We start from the raw sequence: 20,184 nt of genomic DNA, 5'->3' as shown, positions 1-20,184 counted from the left end.
CATGATGTTTTCCCTCTTTCTCCACTTTATGAGAGATTACATTTCATTTTTGTTAACCTAATAATGGTTTTTGACACTTGAGTGCCAATACACTTAACCACTTTCTATATTGGAGCCAAGTACACCATGTGTGTCGAGCCACAACATGAGCCGAGTCAGGAAAGACTTTAGGTGCCAAGTGATCTTTAGGTGCCGAGAAGCCTTCAGGTGCCGAGTGAAGATTAGGTGTCGAGTGAAGGTCAAGTGATGAATGACTTTAGGTGCCAAGCATGATACAAGTGCCAAGTGATATTTAAGTGTCGAGTCACAGATGATGTCGAGCAATACAAAAATACAATAGGAGCTGAGTAAGCCAATTTTTTATTAGTGTCGAGCATCTGGAATCAGCAAGTGCCGAGTAACATAGAATGTACATATGAGTTTGTAACTTCATTGATTCATATATAAACTGTTTTCATGGCCGACATATGACGAATCTCGAAGGATTAAATGATAAGATCGAATAATTTGTATTTGCTATGCAATCTACATGCAGCCAATAAGAAAAATGGAGAAGGCATGCAACCAATAAGAAAAGTGCAAGGAATGAACGGGAAGTAAAGATTCAATATGGATCATAGATCCATAACTAACCCTAAGTCTTCAAATGTCTTTATAAGGAAGATGAAATCTCATTAGAAAAAGAAGTGGATGTACAAGGGTGTGAAAGGAAAACTATTTTAGAGTAAAGAGTATCAGATCTCAGAGGATCAAGATCAGAGAAAGAAAATCAAGTGTCTGTATTTAGTAATCGAAGGATTGTAAGCTATCAAGTTTATTGTACCTAATACTCTCTAGCAATTGTATTAGAATGAAAACCCTATGGTGATAGGTTAGCTTAATAGCTATTTTTTAGATCCTTTAAATAGGTGATTAAATCCTTTAACAGGGTGACACTTCATGTAAAGTGTTTGTAAATCCTTTAACTAGGTCACTATTGATACAGTGTAAAGCCTTTAACAAGGCGGGCCTTTAACAGGGCAGATCATCAAAATGGTCAAACATTATTACTACAGTGATTTTTTGGGTATCATCCCCACCCTAGTTTTACCTTCTTATTTCTGGAGGGTTTCTGGGTTACCAAAATCTTAAGTGTTATGTGGTGATGCTTATGTGTTTCTCATAATTGTTTGATATATTTATATGCATGCAATCTACTTTCAGTTAAAAAGTTTTAATGGTCAAAATATAGTACTTCTGATTCAACACCCCACCCCCCCTCTCAGAAGCATTCTTCCTATTTGAATATTCCAACAATTTTTGTTCATGGGTACCTAAAATGGCCTATTAGTTGGGACCCATCTTGAATTTCATCTTAGCTTTCATAAGCTTAAGTGCATTCTCCTAAGTTGCACGTAAGGGGGGTGTTGGTGTAAATAAGTATTTACTCATTAAACTTTACGTAATTTTACTTAGGTCAATGCATTATTTTATTATTTCTTAAGTGAGACACTTAAGAGTTTGCATACTCTTATGATTTGTCATGTTGACAACACTAGAGTAAGCAACTCTAATTCAACACATGGTGTCTAAAATGCTAGAGTTTGCATAATTAACTTTGTCATGTAGACAAAACATTTTTTTGCACTCCTATTTTAGCACATGGTGCCCACAATATAATTTTGTGTGCTACATTTGTAGGCTTATCCTCTCATCATCACACTTACTCCTATGCTTAATGGAGAATAATTCACACCTAGTGCACATGTGCCTAGTTGTGTGACTTATAATGTTGTTGATTCCTATTAATTCTAGAAGCATTCCAAAGGCCTTTATATATAAGATCTCCTAGTGTACTCTCACAATGAATTGAATACATATCAATATTCTAATCATACTCTTTTGGTCTACTCTTGTGCTTGTGCTTGAGTTCCTTGATCTTGGGTGATTTTTCCCTAAGGAAAATTCTTACAATATGTATATGGTTGGATGTATGCACATTAATTATCTTGCAAGAGTTGAATGTGGATATGCAAGGACTAACATACTAGCATGAGAGTCATCAAAGCCAACTATGATTGCATAATCTTCACAAGCAAGTCAATGCTTTTTGTTGCATGCAATGCATAGATTTAGTGTGTGCTATATTTTGGGATTGTTCATGGTCAATAATGTTTCTATTATGAAACTTTATGAGTTGTAACTAATCCTCATTATGAAGTGATTATAGGTTTAGGAAGTTAGTAAGTAGTTTCCTTTTAAATAATCAACTATTGTGACTCTTTTAGAGTCAGTCCAGAAAAAATGGTTTTTAATATAGAACTCTTGCATACTATTTCAATCAAGTGTAATCATTTTTTATGGATGAATAGAATGTTAAGTTCAAGTTTGCAACTTTCATCTTGATTGTACTCTCCATTCACTCATTCAAGGAGGGCCCACTTAATGAGAGAATTTCTTTGTAGTGTAGATTTCTTTTCTTGTTCATTTATATGTTTTAGAACTCTGCCATTCCTGTAGCCACTGATACCAGAATTAGTAGCCTATTCCTATAGTATAGTCAATTGGAGTAGTTCCTAATAGTAATTTCATACTTTTATTAAAATACATTTTCTTACTAGTTTTAGTTGAGTTTTCTTGAAGCAAAATCACTTGAATTCCTTAAATAGGCTGAGAAGAGGAGGTTTGAAGCATATACTTTGCAGATGCCATTCCAAGTTTATGTCCCTTGTCAATAATTAAATGAGACTAAATAGTGCATTAGGAATCATTTGGGGTGTCCAATCTTGAATTAAGCAGTCCATTGCTTTGAGTTTCTGATACCATTGTTTGGCCAAGCATTTTTGACATCATTGTTGGGGATGGTGTTAATTCAAACAAATCCTTGTAGTTGCACTCTTAGTTTTAATTTTATACTTCAATAAGAACTTTTATGCATAGAAGAAGAGATCACCTCAAGAGATTTCTTCCCTATAACTATCAAGGAGAACCATTTGTTTTATTTAATTCTCAAATTGAAGAACCACAAAGTGAGAATGAAGAAGGAGAACCCCTTGAAAATCAATTTTTTGATGCTCAAGAACACATATCCTCTTCATCATCTCAAGAATCACTACATTTGAATGACCTATTAGCTAAACCTAAATATCAAGATAATTCTCTTGCTATTGTTGTATATCAGCCACCACCACAAGGTCCTCCTCCTAGTATGGTTGGTCAAGCTCCCTTTCCTTTTCCTATACCTCAATAGCAAGGCAACCAAAATATGAAAAATATACCTACTACTGCACTTCCCAAATTTTATGGCCTCCTAACAAAAGACCTTAAGAACTTTCTCTTTGAATTTGATATTCTTTGCCGGAGTTATGACTATACCACTGATTCCCACAATCTAAAGTTGTTCCCATCAACTCTAAAAGAAGTTGCTTTGAGATGGTTCATGGGGTTGGGTGCTAATGTTGTAGCAGTTTGGGATGCCATGGATACAATGTTTCTTACAAAGTAAAAAGAGTATTGCAGAGGTCAAGATTTGAAAGGTGATGACATTTTTAAAATGTCTTAGAAGGAGGATGGAACACTAGAGGATTATGTATCAAGATTTATGTTTAACTTGTAGCATAATACTCAACACCAGCCAAATGAGGAATCTTAGAAGCACCTTTTCTTAAGAGGTGTGAATGATGGAAGTGTTGAGGCTCTAAACCTAGTGGTAGGAGGTGATATCACATAGAAAGCATGGGTTGACATAAAGAATGTATGTGAAAATTACTCAAGGGCCACTTTGAAGAAGGGTAGGGGATTTAGAAACCTACCACATAAGTCCAATTGTGGTTCTAAAGTATCTAAAATGGAGTTGTCTAATCTACTATCTAATTTCAAGCAGGACATCATTAATGATGTCAACACTCAGCTTGATAGTATGCAAGTAGGAGGAAGAAGAAAGAGTTAGATGTTGTGCTTGCTAAGTTTTGTTCTCATTGTAGAGAGAGGAAAATAAATTGTAAATGTAATTCAGTTGCATCTATGGCTATTAACTCAATGCCCACCAAGTTTAAAACTATAGACGAGGGGAATGGAGAAGTTTTCTACATTGCTCAAAGGTGTCCATGGGCTCAAAGACAAGGTATGCCTTTGGACCCATTGAATAATTTTGGTTATAAAAATAATAGTAGCTATTGGCCAAACCAAAAACCCCAAAATTCTGCTCCTCGGGGTTAGAATTAGAATTACAATTGGTCTAATCAAAAGTCATACAATAACCAAGCCTCTTTACAACAACCACTATTTAACCCATACCAATGAAAATATAACTCCTATCAGAAGGCACAACAAAATAACCAATGGCCACCTCATGGTAACTAGAAACCACAACCTTAGTGGGGACCTAATCAACCTAATCAGCAACCAACACTAATCCCTCCACCTCAATAGTAAGCTATTATGCCACCGCCTCCTGTAGCAAATAGCACTCTGCAAAAGCCAACTCAATTTCTAGCTCATCCAACTCCAAATCCTAATAATAAGTATTAGGCCTATTCCTTGCATATAAATGGCATCCATCTTATATCAAGAACTACACTACCTACACCCAAGGAGCCAATAATAATTATTGTTCAAACTACACTATGCCTAAGAATCCTCTTTATCAGGTTGTTCCCCCAAAAGAAAATCCCATAGCCATTGATTTGATTGATCAGCTCAAACAAATGACAGTGTAGATTCCCTTGTTGGATGCACATAAAGAAATTCTAGTCTATACCAAAGCAATTAAAGAAGCCTATATCAAATAGCCTTGAAGGAAAAAGAAAGACCCTGATACTATCCATGTCTTAGGCCAGCTCTCTAATCTCATGCTAAGTAAAGTTTTTATGCCTAAGCATATAGACCCAAGAAGTCCATTTGTAACCATCTTCATCAATGGTACCTAAATTCAAAATTTTTTAATTGACTTGGGAGCATCAATTAATGTTATGACTAGAGAAGTTCTATTGGATCTTAGTATCATTGGTTTGTGGGACACACTGACAATATTGCAGTTAGCTGATAATTCCATAATCGAGCCTAATGGTATGATTCAGGATATTGTTGTTACTTTGGATTCTTTAGAGTACCCTTCAAATTCAATAGTCTTTTCACCGAAATCACTCTTGGAGGTTACCCATTAATCCTAGGAAGGCCTTGGTTAGCCACAATTGATGCTTGCATTGCATGTCATTTATAAGGAAAGATGACCATATCAAATGGAATAAATACCAAGAAGTCAACTCTGTATTATTCAGCAAAACCCCAAAGTGAACTTGATGAAGTTTTCTAGCACAACTTAGGAGATGGTACTCTAGAAGTAAGCTCTATGCAAAAACTCATGGTCATTGAGAGAAATCCATTCATGCTATCCCAAGAAGAAGATGACATTCTTGGAGCAATTAATACCAACTAGTATGGTCTTGAAGAGTCATCTTGTGATGATCCAAATTGTTCCCTTCAAACAATACTACCCAAGCAAACCACATCTTAGTTTCTTATAACACCTAATTAGCTTTACACTTTGCTACCCCGTGAGACAAAGTCTCCATCCATAATAGAAGTGTCCATGTTAGAAAAAATAGAGAGATTTGAAATTGCTTTAGTAAAGGAATTGAATGTTAATAAAAACCTCACCGAGTCTCAGATGTCCAATCTTCTCATGCTTTTACAAGATAGCCAGCAAACCTTTGCATGGGATTACACTAACATGACAGGCCTAGATCCTAAACTATGTACTCACAGAATATATATAAGCCCAAAATACAAGCCATTAAGACAAGCTCAAAGAAGAATAAATACTTCTTTGAGAGACATAGTCAAGACCAAGTTGCAAAAGCTTCTTAGTTCAGGTTTTATTTATCCTATCTTTAATAGTCAGTGGGTTTCTGCTCTTATGATTATTCCAAAGAAAGGAGGAAAGTGGAGAGTATGTGTTGACTATAGAGAACTTTAAAAAGACACTAAGAAGGATCACTTTACACTACCTTTCATTGACCAAGTACTTAATAATCTGGTGTATAAAAAGTACTTCTCATTTTTAGATGGCTTCAGTGGGTATAATCAAATACAAATATCACTAGAAGATTAAGACAAAACAATGTTTACCTATCCTTGGGGAATCTTTTCCTATTTAGTATTGCCATTTGGATTATGTAATGCCCTTGCTACTTTTTAGAGAGAAATGTTGGGTATTTTCTCTGACATTGCTATTGATTGTGTTGAAATCTATATGGATGACTTTACAACTCATGGAGCAAAATTTCAAGAAGCACAAGCTAACTTGGAAAAGGTTCTTAAGAGATGTCAAGATTTTAATCTCTCTCTTAACAGTGAAAGTGCTACATGATGATGGAAGGAGTAGTCCTAGGACATTATCTTTAATATTTTGGAATTTAGGTTGATCCTACAAAAATTGTAGTTATAAACACACTTCCCACACTAGCTAAGCAGAAGGATGTCAAAAGTTTCCTCAGACATGCTAGTTATTATAGAAGGTTTATAAAAGATTTTAGCCAGCTTGCAGCACCATTGTATAATTTTTTGAAGAAAGAAGTTGAATTTGCATGGATAGAAGAATGTGAAGCATCATTCCAAAACTTGAAGGATGTTTTGATAACAATACTTATTCTTAGAGGACCTGATTGGAAGCTTCCATTCCACATCCACACATATGCATCTAATTATGCTATTAAAGTAGTTTTAGGATAAAAGGAAGGTATTATTATACATGCAATTTACTATATTAGTAAAAATTTGCAAGGAGTAGAATTGAATTATACTGTTACTAGAAAAGAGTTGTTAGCAGTTATTTATGCACTAAACAAATTTATTCACTACATTACAAGCTATGAAGTATTTGTTTATTCTAATCATTCAACTATCAAATACTTAATGAATAAACTTGCCATTAGTGGTAGAATAGCATGCTGGTTACTCCTCATGTAGGAGTTTGATGTAAAGATCATAGACAAACCAGGCAAGGCTAATGTAGTGGTTGATTTCTTATCACGACTACAAGTGCCAAATGATCCTATAGCAATTGATGATAGTTTTCTTGATGAGAACTTGTTTTCTATTGATTCTTTTAACCCATGGTATGTAGACTTGGCAAACTACCTTGCTATAGGGAGAAAGCCACCTAACTTTTCTACTAAAAAACATTGTCTATTAGTTGAGAAGAGTTTTAACTTCTCTTGGATCTCAGGTTTTATGCTTTATATAGGACTAGACTAGGTCACATAGAGATGTATTCAAGAAGATGAAACTTATGACATCCTTTAGGCATGCCATTATGAGCCATGTGGAAGACACTTGGCTGCAAAGAGAAAAACCTATAAAATCTTGACAACTAGGTACTACTAGCCTACTTTACATGAGGAAACAACAAAGCATACTCAACACTATGATAGGTGTCAACATATAGGATGTCCCACAAAGACTAATGAAATTCCTCTATAGCTGCAAATAGTTGTCACACCCTTTGACAAGTGGGGTATTGACTTCATTGGACCTGTTAAGCCCTCTTCTCATAGAAAGTCTTACATATTAGTTTGTAGAGATTATGCAACAAAAAGGGTTGAAGCTAAAGCTATGAGACATGCCAAAGATCGCAAAGTTGTTGAGCTTCTTTATGAATGCACATTCACCAGATTTGGAGTACCAAGGGAGATTGTCAAAGATCAAGAGGCACAGTTCACATCTAACCTCATCACTGACTTGATGAAGGAGTACATGTTACATCATGGAAAGCCTTTAGCCTATCACCCTTAGTCCAATGGCTAGGCTTAAATCACAAACCAGGAGATAGAATATGTTCTAACTAAAGTAGTAGTTGTGCATAAAAAGGATTGGGTTACTTGCCTTCCTGAAGCCATATGGGCTTATCATACCACATGGAAAACCACCACAAGGTTTACTCCTTTTGATTTGGTATATGGAAAATCTTCCTCTATGCCAATTGAGTTCCACCATAAAACACTTTGCACTACTTTATATCTGGATATAGATATCACCAAAGCATAGCAATACTAGTTATTGCAATTAAATGGATTGGATGAATATAGGAAGTTTTCTCTACACAATATAGATTTGATACAACAACAATAGAAAATGTGGCATGATAAGTTCATCTATGATAAGAAATTTTTTGTCAAAGATTGGGCACTATTATATGATTTATGATACCAACATACACTAGGGAAATTTCGTACTAGATGGCTTGGGCCTTATGAGATTATATCAGTATTTGACAATGGAGCTATACAACTTTCAATAATAGATCTTGTTCAATTCAAGTTACTCATCAATGGGCATTGTCTAAAACTTTACCACAAACCTATAAGCCATGATGAGTTCCTCAAAGTTCTAGAGCATCATTGAAGCAACAATTCTAGTAGCCAAAGAATCTAGGTCTTCCACCCACAATTCTATTGATTCCTGATTCCATTCAAGACCGCCATAATAAATTTTTCACATTTCATCGAATACTTTCTCTGTAATAATTTTTCATCTCACCTTCTCTCTTTTCCACCCATCCATGCCATTTCATCACTTCACATATGCTGTAGTGCCTCTAGGTTAGTGCCACATATACTCATACATATATTATTTCTATTCATTAATTTTGAGGATTTTGTGACATTTTAATTTTTCACTATTGCTTAACTTGGCTTGGTGGGACCCATGTCATTACTTAGTGGGGGAAAACTATTCTATTTACAAAATTTAAAATTGGCATGTAAAATTTAAGTTCATGTCTTGAAATATGTCTGTGACATGAGATGATGATCTTTCCTTTTGTGACTGCATCATCGTAGTCAAAATGAATTAAAGATATTAAAAGATGATCTTGATTTTTAATGATGTGCTATGACATGTTCAGGGTGGTAGCCTTGGTATGCGTGAGCTTTTCTGAGATGTTTGCAAAAATCATATCATTAGATTTCATGCAAACATATCTTTAATTTTATGAATCAAGTTGTAGTTTATATGTCATCTTCTTCTGCAACATTTTGTTTTGTAATGCATCTAGGTCTACGAATTACCATCACTGAATTTTGCAAGAATTATGTTCTGCAAGTTAGAAATTTGTCTGAGAGAAGCAATGGGAGGTGACTTCCAAAGGCATGAACCAGTGGGCCACACAGTTGTGTTAAATGATGTGCCCACCTATGAAATGTTTAGAAAGAGAGGGTGGCTGGATTATTGTTTAAGCCTTAAGGGGTTTAACAAGTAAGTTTCTTTGTAATTTATGTCCACCTTGAAAGATGGGGTTGTAGAAGTTAAAGGTTTGAAATTTGAGTTCACAAAAGATGAAGTTGTTGAGATGATAGATTTGCCTCGGGAAGGTGAACTATGGGTGAAATATTTCAATTTGCGATCAGCAAGAGCATAGTTCACTTTGCGTGTTGATCCTCAATTGGATATCAACAAGAGTCCAGGAACTGGGTGATTATCTTTGCCCTTAGAGTTCATGTAGCTAGTCGCATTTTTTATTTAGTACTTCACCTATGAGGGATGCTACAAATACTTACATGATTTGCACTTCAAAATTCTTAGTCATCTTCACCATGATAATCGGCCAGTAAATCTTCCCAGCTTCTTATTAACATTGTGAAAAGCATTCTTTTTTACTCTAGTTAGGATGCAACCAGTCTATTTCACACCATTTCTTAGTAAAATTAAAGGTGGAAAGGGAATTGAATGGAAAATAGGTTGGGATATGCAAAGAATTTTTGCAGATGAATGAGGTTAAAGCTAGAATAGTTAGCCCTAGAGGTCATGGTGTTGGTAGGAGAGAACAAACATCTTCTGGGTTCATAAAATTGTTCAAAAAGTTGAGAATGATCAAGAAGCCTCTCCTTCCATTTCTAGGTAACCTAGAAAAAGAATGTTCAATTCTAGAGCTTCTACTTCTTGGAGAAAAAAAAAGAAAAGTACAGAAGCTCCTAATATTCTAGAATCTTCATTGTCCACAAGGACAAGGTCTACATCTAGGAGGGGTAAGGGAAAAATAACGGAACCAAAAGAGAAAATGTTAGAACCTTACCCTAGTGACAATATTGATAATGTGGAAGAAACCCTACATCCCCTATAGAAGAGAATCCTAAATTTCCTCCCGAAGACAATTCTGAGAACCCAAGGAAAGAACATTCTAAAAACCCTCTTGAAGAAAATTCCAAGAATACTCCTAAAGAGAATTCTAAGAACCCTAGGAAAGAGCATGTTGAAAAACCTCCTAAAGTAGTAGCAGAGGAGGTGGTCATTAAGAAGAAAAAGAAATGAAAGAGTCCTTCAAGCTCATCCACACCCGCTATGAGGAGACGTAAAATAATTTTTGAGAAAGATGATGAACCATCTATTCCTATTATTAATATTTATTCTTCTAAATCTATAGAAAATGAACCTTTGACCAATTCCTCCTTTGAGGATTTGAATAATCAACCTACAACTAGTGACATAATAATGAGAGAGCAGAGTCTAGAAATAGAGGTTAGTCCTGGGGTTAACTACATAATAGTATATAGTGATCAAGACTTTGAGGACTTTGAAGACATAGAGGAATATATAGATAATTCCACCTAGCTAGATATTAGTATGAACTCAGAGGAAATGCCTAACTTTGGGGATAGAATCACTGAAGAAGTGCCCCATCAAGGTAGTTAGGAAAAGTTAGAAACATTGGCTAAGGTGGAAGTTGATGTTATTGAAGAAACCAATTTGATTAGGAAAATTGTTGTGTGCACCTAAAGAAATAGTTAAAATTCCTCACTTTCTGTCTAGATGGGTGGACATACTCAATCAGAAAACTTTACCCCCACTAGATTTGTCTACACCTCTTGTAGCAGGAATAAGTTTGTACGAATAGTTGTTACAAGAAAAGACACAATGGAATTTAGAAAAAGAAAAATTGAAATGAGTCATTAATGAGTATAATTCTCAATTGGAGCAGAAATCAGATGAGATTGTGGTATTGAAACAAAGAATTAATTAGATTACTAGGTTAATTCCACAGCTGATGGAATGCAGATCACCCTCACTAGTGTATGCAATATTCCTTCAAGAGCAACTTGTTAATTTCAAATTAACAAGGATTGTAGAAGGCCTCAATCCATCCATATCAACTCCTCATTAATTTTACTATGCCTTTCAATCTACCCCAATGACTTTGAAGAATATATTGTGTGAATTGTACTTGCATAACCTGGTAGTTCCTAATGACACAGAGTGGAATTTACTCCTCTATGTAGGAGATGTATAGCTCAGAGCAGTTATGTCATGGATGCAGAATGAGATAAGTCATGAACACTAGGTTGCACCATTCTAGGACAAAGAAATGTCAATTCCTTTAATGATGAGGCCTAAGGTACAACTCTCTAGAAGAACATATTTTGACTAGATCTCTTTCATAGCAAACACTAGTGGAGCTAATAAGATCTATCCAGTGAAAGAACAAGCCTTTGCAGATTGGGACTAGCATTCCTCTTGGGATGTTGCTGTAGCAATTAATGCCTCCACACAGAGGTGGATAAGGATGTCACAAGATCTGAAGAGAATGGAATCTCACTCACCTTAGAATCTAACCTTTGCCACAAGGAGAGTTCCATGGTATACTATGTTAGGCAGGACACTCCTTAACCATTAGGTTCCATTAAGGTTTTAGTCTCCACTCTTTCTTCAACCATTGTTGGCAATGAATGATAGTGCAATAGATTATGGCATGGCCTCTAAAGTCCAACATTGGAAAAGACTCAAAGAGACTCGTAGATACTTTGATTATATTCATGATGAGCCAAGGCAGAGAAAAACAAGTGATTTGAGGGTCTGTGCCAAGGTTCAGAACTTTATGATTGTTGGGGACCAAAAATTGTTTAGTTGGGGGGAATGATTGGCTCCTTAACCATTGGGTTCCATTAAGGTTTTAGTCTCCACTCTTTCTTCAACCATTGTTGGCAATGAATGATAGTGCAATAGATTATGGCATGGCCTCTAAAGTCCAACATTGGAAAAGACTCAAAGAGACTCATAGATACTTTGATTATATTCACGATGAGCCAAGGCAGAGAAAAACTAGTGATTTGAGGGTCTGTGCCAAGGTTCAGAACTTTATGATTTTTGGGGACCAACAATTGTTTAGTTGGGGGGAATGATTGGCTCCTAAATTAGGAATCTTTATAACCACTTTATCCTCTTTATAAGACATTTCATTGCACACAGACATAAATTTATGGTTTTAAGCATATGAACTTATGTTTTCTATCTATATCATTGTGTGTGTGTGTGTGTGTGTGTGTGTGTGTGTGTGTGTGTGTGTGAACATAAGATGGAATGTGGATATCTGTAAAGACACAATATCTTCTTAATTTCATGGAAAAGAATGGTGAATATAATAGTTATACATGCTAATGGATTTTTTTCTCTCCTAAGCTATGTTTTGGATAGTTACCTTCTATAGTCATAGGTTTGCAAGAGTGATAATTAAAACTAACACCTTTTTCCTAATATTGATGATGTGGATATATATGTATATGGTTGGATGTGTGTGCATTAATTATCTTGCAAGAGATGAACATGGATATTCAAGGACCAGCTTACTAGTGCAAAAATTATCCAAGCCAACCATGATTGCAGAATCTTCGCAAGAGAGTCAATGTTTTTTGTTGCATGCAACATGCAGATTTAGTGAATGCTATATTCTAGGATTGTTCATTGTCAATAATGTTTCTATTATACTTTATGAGTCGCAACCAGTCCTCATTATGAAGTGATCATAGGTTTAAGAAGTTAATAAGTAGTTTCCTTTTAAATAATTAACTATTGTGACTCTTTTAGATTTAGTCAAAAAAAATTATTTTTTCATATAGAACTCTTGCACACTATTTCAATCAAGTGTAATAATTTTTATGGATGAATAGAATATTCAATTCAAGTTTGCAACTTCCATCTTGATTGTACTTTCCATTCACTCATTCAAGGAGGGCCCGCTTTATGAGTGAATTGCTTTGTAGTGTAGAATTTGTTTCCTATTCATTTATATGTTTTAGACCTCTATTGTTCCTACAACCACTAATACCAGAATTAGAAGCCTATTCCTATAGCATAGTCAGTTGGAGTAGTTCCTAACTATAATTTCTTGCTTTGATTATAATACATTTTCTTACCAATTTTAGTTTAGTTTTCCTGAAGCATAAGCATTTGAATTCCTCAAATGGGCTTAGAAGAGGAGGTTTGAAGCGTATACTTTATAGATGACATTCCAAGTTTATGTCCCTGGCTAATAATTAAATGAGACTAAATAGTGCATTAGGAATCATTTGGGGTGTCCAATCCTGAATTAAGCAGTCCATTTCATTGGGTTTCTAATACCATTGTTTAGCCAAGAACCCTTACTAGAACAACTATGACAATACTCTCCTCCAAAAATTCTTCTTCCAATTTCTCCTATTGAAATATCATTAGAGTTGTCTATAATGTCATCACCACACCCTTTGTCTCCTTGCTACAAGAGTAAATTTTAACACTACAAATTGTTCTCAAAAGTGTGTCCTCCAAATGCCCACTTACCTTTTTTTATACAATTCTCACTTAAAACTAACAAAAATGATTTAATCTCAATCAAACACTAAGATTAATTAGACTCCAACAAACCATAATAAATTGGTTTCTATTTGTCCCTAAGGAAAACAATTAATTAATAAATGTTTTTCTTCACTTGAACCAAAGTCTCAAGATAAGAAAATATTTGCTAATTATTGCAAGTGGAGAAATAGCTATTGAAGCTACAAAACTAACAATACTTGACTTCTATATTGGGACATGCATTGAAAAGTTGGTTCCTCTTCTATATCTTGTCCTGAGATTCATAAAATACTCTCCTCATATTTAGCAAGGGTTGGAAATTTTGAATGTTAAGTTACCAAGTTCAATTGATTTCATAGGATAGTTTAAAGTATCATGAGAATAGGGATATTGTTGTAGCATCATCTATTTTATACATTTGTAGCAATTTAAGACTATAGAATGTCCTATAGAAAAACATAAAAATATAGCTATCTTATAGGATAGAATTTTATTGTAAAAATTTTTAATAATATTTTTATATAATTTATATTATTATATTTTTTTTTATGAATGGAACTTTTCTATTAATTAAATACTAAAGATACATATCCACAAAAAAAGGTGCTGGGAGATACAAGATCACCCCACAAGTTCACTTAGCACATAGTTGAATAAGACAACTATTCATAAAAAAAAGAACACTATAAAAATAAAGCCCTCTGGCTACAAGAGCTGTGCCAACCAAAGGAAGGTCTTTATCATCAGAACCCCAAAAGTTTGTGAGGTTAGTAGATGGCTTAGGGAAAGCCCAACCATCAGTAGGGGTGATAGCATCATCATCTATTTCTTTCTCTCCCTCGGGCCTGGGTGGAGAGATAGCTAAATCTAGCCAAGGGAAAGCCCATTTAGGGTCTCTATTATCAAAAGGCTAACCAGCATCAAGGGTAGTAGGAGAAGCCACTGGGGACCAGCCCAAACCCATCCTTTACGGAGGTGAGGCTGAGTAGCGATGACCACCAAAACTACCTCTGGGAGAGCAGTGAAAAGGCTATGACCTAGGAGTATGCAAACAATATGTGGAACTACTCTAGCCTCTTTTGTGACTATGATGAGGATTATGATCATCGATGAAAGTATTTGGTGGTACCTAGGCGACTGTACAAGGGGAATTACCCCAACAAGCCAATAGCTCCTACAAATGAGCAACCTCCAATGCCACCTTATCTATTTGTACTTGAATATGCATTATGACATTATTACAAATACAAGTGTAAGTAGCAACATGTATATCAAGAAAGTTGTGAGAGAATAAAATAGCATTGTGGTCTTTCCAAATAGTAAATAAAATCTCCATTCTTAAAGCATGCCATATCTGGGAATACTTAAAAGGAAGTCTAGTTGAATCTCCTAGCACAAACATATTTTAGGTACAGACCTCTAGGTGGAAAGACTTAAAAAATCATGAATCTAGAGAAAAAAATTCTAGGCTCACCTATAAAACCAAAAATATGCAAGAAGCTTTCCACCTAGCAAAAAAAAAGACATCTAGGGTCTGGGACACCAACTATCAAAGCTGACGGCCCAATGGTAGCCCCTAGAAAAGGAGACACTAGGAAAAGTGAACGATTTTGGGCTCCATGATAGTTTTCCAAACCATGGAAAATCTAAGACTCCAAGCCCTATGAGAGGACTACAAATGCCAATGTTGGTTGAGAGTTTCAACCATTAGGAGACATTCAATAAAGTGATGGACCTCCAATTGCATATGTCTTCAAGATCACAGGCTTTAGGTATGAATTTGATATTACCCTTATTAATAATGTTTCCTAGGGAATGATTATTGTATGCTTCTTGGTAAACCTGATGCAGATTAGGGCCAATGTCCTCCCATAGAGCTTTGTAAAATTCAAAAGGGAAACCATCACATCCAAGGGCTTTATCATCATCCATGGAGATGACAGCTTCCTTGAGATCAGCAAGTGCTAGCTTCTACTCACAAAAGGCATATTTCTTTGGAGAAAACCTATTTGGATTAGCGACAAGGAAGGCTTGTAATGTTTGGTCACGTGCAATAGAGGGACCCTGTGTAGTGAAGACCTTCTCATAATGAAACACAAAAGACTAAAGGATGCTAGGTTGGTCAAAAAGAACTTGCTAGTCTTCCCTAATGCACTTGATGGCTACCACAGAATGGCGAGCCTGCACATTAGTGGAATATTCCATAGAGCCTGATCTCCAACCTCCACTCAATGGACACTGGCTCTAATCTGAGCTCCCCTAGTGGCATAGATGTTTGCAACTTCCTTCTAGTATCAAATATTGACAAGCCGAACCTATAAATCCATATCAAACAGATTCATGGCAAGAGCTTCCTAGGTTGTATGAAGATCTTCTGTAGTAGTTTCATAAGATCTTTTGTGGTACATGGCCAACTATCTCTCATAAATGTGAATAAATTGCGTAGTATGAAGGATGGCATCATTCCACCATTCAATCCACCCAACATGGGTGTGAGGCTTATAATCAAGGTTCCAAACTTGAAGAATATGGAAAAGAGTGGGCAGATGGGACAACAAGAAAGTATTGAGAAAAAACTATGTTTTGCAAGGATGAGGCTAAGATGTGTGCCAGGTGATAGAAAAGAGGATGGGGTAATGATCTGATGAAGCCACATCTAGCAATGGGGTGACAGGTAATGCATGCTCATGTGAAAAAGACGAAAAGGACTAAGCCAAAAGCATAGCCCTATCCAGTCTCTTTAACACCTTATCAAACACAGCTTGAAAGTTGGACCAAGTATGCCAAACCCCAGCAAACTTATAGTAGTTAACATTGGGATCAAAAAGGCCCAGCTTATTTCACATGTAGAACTAGGCTTCTCTTTTTCCATCTTCCTGTCAAAATGGAAAAAGCTCTTCCTAATCAGTAGACAACTCAACCATATTAGAATCGCCACAAAAATCCCAAGTAGTAGGTGGCAAGTGATCTGCTAACCAATGCCATAGGTATGAATGCTCAACAACATCATTGGGGGCATAAATGTTAACAATGCCAAGGGAATGATTATGAAAACACATCAAAATCCAAAGAATCCTCTACATGGGGTCAAAGCCATGCGAAATAATTGAAGAAAGTAAATGAGGAGACAGAAGAGTAACAACACCACTTCATCCAACCTTATGCTAGGAAGAAAACAAGGCAATGTCTAGCCAAATAACACTACATGCTAAGCTAAGAAGAAATCCAACAACTTTAACTTCTTTAAGACACAAAACATCAAGATGACTAAGTCAATGTCTGGTATCACTAACATAATATTTTCTAGGGAGGTTTGTTAGCCCCCACACATTCCATGAGAGAAAACTAATTTTAATATAGGTTGCATGTCTTCCTCTTCCCCAAGAGAGGAGAAGTTGTAGTGCAAAAAAATTGAGGCATCAAATGAGGGGTCTCCAAGAGAGACGAGCCGATGTATCTTCTCCCCATTATTAGATATGTCGTCACATATTTTTGAGTTGTGAGAATGACGAAGGGAATGTGACGAAATCATCGAACCCGCTTGTGGTGCTTGAACCCATAAAGGGCAAGATTTGGGGTTATGAACGCCCAATGTCCAGGCTAAGTATCAGGGTTTGAAACAGGTGGAGGCAGGACAAAAGGGACCAAAGATTTTAATGGCACTAAAATTGAGCTAGGATGACCATTATCCTAAGGCAAAGAGTCATCTTAGTTGATGTGGAGTATTTATCTTTTGTCACAATAGTAGTCCATTTATCTTACTTAGCGGTGATAGTCGGTTTGGCTTCTTGGACTGGTGGGCAATTACATTCCAGCAATGGACAATCCTTAATTTGTGTTCCACTAATTGACACCTATAGAAGGTATTTGGGAGGTTTAGGTAAAGAACCTTCTAAGTGAAGGTGGTAGCACCTATATGAATTTCCACTGATTCTTTGATGTCCCTAGAGAGGTCAACCTCAACAAAAACCCTACACTTGGACCAAGCATTGAAAAACTTGTCTGGCTCAAAGCGAATGACCTTGCCAAAAGCTTGTGCAATGGCTTACAAGAAAGGCTAACATGGGATAGGAAGCCCAGGGAACTCTAGCCATACAAGAACCTTAAGTTTGTGGTCATCAAAGATAGCAAAATTGTGGGACTAGCACTAAAAAACTAGAAGAGATGACCTGACAAACCAGGGGTCTCTAACAAACACATGCTCAACTTGGCTAGGATTTCCAAAGAGAAAAAGAAAAAATATCCTTTGGTAAGGCTTTGAACACCTTGAGGTATCTAGACCTTGGAAACCCATTCCCTCAGCATGCTTTCAGAAGGAGTGTGACCCACAAAATACCCAATCAAGGTATGTTTTTCTAGCCAAGTGCATGCACTATCAAATTCCTTAACATTCAAAGCAATATTAGGAGAGGAGTTACCTCATGAAATGCCTTGGGAATGAACTTGTGCAAGCATTTTTTTGGTGGTGCCATTCTCTCAAACAATAGCAGCTCTAGCACTAGTATCAATTGTTTGGCTAGAGAAGGTTGAGGCAATTTTAACTAAAAATAATTCCCACAATAAATGTTGTATGATAGGTGGTGAAAAAAAAAGGATTTAGACAGAAGTCGTACAAAACCTAGCAAAGCACATTTTTTCCCTTTAATTCTATTCATTATTATACTTTTAACTTCTTTTGACAATTTAAAAAAAAAAAAAAAAAAATCAATTAGTCATATATCAAAATCATAACTTTGTTACAATCAAAGTTTTATCAAATATAAAATAGATTCAATTAAAGCATAACAAAGATAGAAACATTGGAAATTAAATTGACCATAACCACATACATGTCCATTTAGACAAAAGGTTTTAGATACACTCAAATTCCATTTTTAGATCTAAAATGAAGTTGAGTTTCTATTGAAAGATTGACTATAGGCTTTCACAAATGTGATAAGAATGGTGGAAGCAACTTAGTCATTCTACCATGAGGGTATAATTTGACCTAGATAAATATAACCTAGATACCCTATAGTTTATCTTAGTCATTTCACTATGAGGGTAAAATTAAAAATTTGATCAAAACTTTTTCTCAACAACATCATCAAGGGCTTAAGTGTTAACAATGCCAAATCAATGATTCTAAAAAGAAATCAAAATCCAAACAATCCTCTGCTTGGGGTCAGAGCCATGCAAAGTAACTAAAGAAAGTAAATGAGGAGAGAGAAGAGTGACAACACCACCTTGGCTAGCCTCATGCTGGGAATGAAACAAGGCACTATCTAGCCAAATAAAATGACAGGCTGAGTTGAGAAGAAACCCAACGACTTAACTTCTTGAAGACACAAAACATCAAGATGACCAAGCCGATCCCTGGTATCATGAACATAATATTTTCTAGGGAGTTCTATTAGCGCCTGCACATTCCATGAGAGATAGTTCATTGTAACATAGCTTGGATGTCTTCCTTGTCCCTAAGAGAGGAGAAGTTGTTGTGCAAAAACATGGAGGCATCAAATGAGGGGTCTCCGAGAGAGATGACCTGTTGTATCTTTTCCCCCATTATCAGATACCTCATTGTGACATTCTAGGCTACAAGAATGATAGAGGGAATGTGACGAGATCATCAAAGCAGCTTGTAGTGCTTGAACCGATGAAGGGTGAGAGTGGGGGTTATGAATGCCCATTGTCCCCTGAGTACTAGGGTTTGAAATAGGTAGAGGTTGGAACAAAGGGACTAAAGATTCTAATGGCACCAAACTTGAGCTAGAATGACCATTATCCTAAGGCAAAGAGGATGCCTTAGCTACAATGGAGCCTTTGCCTTTTTTCACAATAGTAGTCCATTCATCTTTTTAAGCAATTAGAGCCAGTTCGGTTTCTTGGACTAGCAGATGATTGCATTCCGGCAATGGACAATTCTTAATCTTGTGTTCTATGGATTGACACCTATAGCAGGTATTCAGGAGGTTTAGGTAAAGCACCTTCTGAGTGAAGGTGGTACCATCTATTTGAATTTCCACCAATTCTTTGAGGTGCTTGGAGAGGTCGACCTCAACACAAACAATACGTTGCGGCCAAGCATTGAAAAAATTGTTTGGCTCAAGGCAAATGACCTTACCAACAGTTTGCGTAATGGCTTGCTTGAAAGACCAACATGAGATAGACAACCCAGGGAACTCCACCCATACGAGAACCTTAAGTTTGCGGTCATCAAAGACAACAAAATCATGGGACCAACACTGAAAAACTAGAAGATAGGACCTAGTAGACTAGGGGCCTCTAACAAACACATCCTCAGCTTGGCAAGGATTGCCAAAGCGAGAAGGAAAAAAGCCTTTGGTAAGGCTTTGAACACCTTCAAGGTGGACACCTTGAGGTGTCCAGACCTTGGAACCCATTCCCTTAGCAATGCTTTCAGAAGGAGTGCGACCCACAAAATACTCAATCAGGGTTTGTTGTTCTAGCCAAGTGCATGCACTATTAAATTCCTTGACATTTAAAACAATATCAGGAGAGGAGTTACCTCGTGAAACACCTTGGGAATGAACTTGTGTTGGCATTTGTTTGACGACACCATTTTCTCCAATAGTAGCAGCTCCAACACCAACATCAACTGCT

Source organism: Cupressus sempervirens, chromosome 10, assembly GCF_028749045.1.
Source record: "Cupressus sempervirens isolate cs-2001-9-10 chromosome 10, ASM2874904v1, whole genome shotgun sequence".
Classification (NCBI taxonomy): Eukaryota; Viridiplantae; Streptophyta; class Pinopsida; order Cupressales; family Cupressaceae; genus Cupressus; species Cupressus sempervirens.
Note: the sequence above shows the minus strand (reverse complement) of the source record.